This window comes from Portunus trituberculatus, chromosome 46 (assembly GCF_017591435.1).
Source record: "Portunus trituberculatus isolate SZX2019 chromosome 46, ASM1759143v1, whole genome shotgun sequence".
NCBI lineage: Eukaryota > Metazoa > Arthropoda > Malacostraca > Decapoda > Portunidae > Portunus > Portunus trituberculatus.
This window is the reverse complement of record NC_059300.1, coordinates 5,467,089-5,467,955: the sequence shown is the minus strand read 5'-3', so window position 1 is coordinate 5,467,955 and position 867 is coordinate 5,467,089. Positions and strand designations below refer to the sequence as shown.

The window sequence follows — 867 nt, the reverse complement described above, 5'->3', positions numbered from 1 at the left end:
GTTCACGTTGCCGCTACCCACCACCTCCACCACCACTACGGGTCCGGCAGTGCACAGTGACCCTGAGAGCGGCCGTGTTTGTGTTTGGGTTCACTGGTCGGGGTTCACCGGGAAGCGGGCTCTCTCTCGGAGGGGTTTCTCTCACTGCTCTGCTATAAATCAATATCTGATAAGTGCCGTGAAACAGGCGACCTTGGTAACCACTGCGAGGCTTGAGATCTGTGTTAGCCACGAGGGGCAGCTCACCACACACCACTGGTCTCCCGCACACCAACTCTTTTTTTCCTTTCCTGCTCCACACGAGGGGTCTCCTTTTTCACAAATCCAATTCCAGCACTGAGAGATTATTTCTAAATCCTTGGCCAGGCTACACGTCACAAAGGCTTTCTAAGCGTGAGTTGGACGCAGCACCACGAATACTAACATCCACGTAGCACAGGGTAATCTCAGGCGAGGATAAAGTTCATCACGTGCGTACAGAGTCCAGAGCCACACTGACAGCACCGCCCCTCCCTGCGGTCGCCGAGCCAATGACTCGGCTGGCGTCCCCTTGCCTCGATCGTCCCGCGCAGGAAAGGATGCCACTTCGCGCAATATCCACCCCGGCACTCCTCCAACGGGACACTCTGCCTCATCCAGCTGCTACACTCATCCAGGTATGTTTATTCTCATTACCTCAGCACAAATAAGACGCCACGCAGCCGGATTTTCGGGCCCGAGGCTGGAGCGGCGGACGGCCTACACTTCTCTCGAAAAGGCACGAGTGGAAACACGAACCGGGCGCAGAGATTTATCATGAAACTGAGCATTGTTATCCCGCAGGTTTTAAATGGTGGCGGTGTGGCGTGGTGGTGTGAGGAGTCCCAG

General features: G+C 55.7%; 1 protein-coding gene across 11 annotated transcripts in view; it reads right to left on the bottom strand.

Moving 5' to 3' along the window:
• Positions 1-589, bottom strand: part of LOC123519699 (TOX high mobility group box family member 3-like) — a 265,569-nt gene extending 264,980 nt beyond the window's left edge. For 2 of the 11 annotated variants that reach the window (XM_045281188.1, XM_045281199.1), the window contains exon 1: positions 1-587. This exon is cut by the window's left edge and continues 102 nt beyond it. The gene's annotated coding sequence lies outside the window, so the exon portion shown is untranslated. The other 9 variants (XM_045281198.1, XM_045281187.1, XM_045281189.1 and 6 more) reach the window with 8 other exon arrangements.
• Between the last annotated feature and the right edge of the window lie 278 nt (positions 590-867).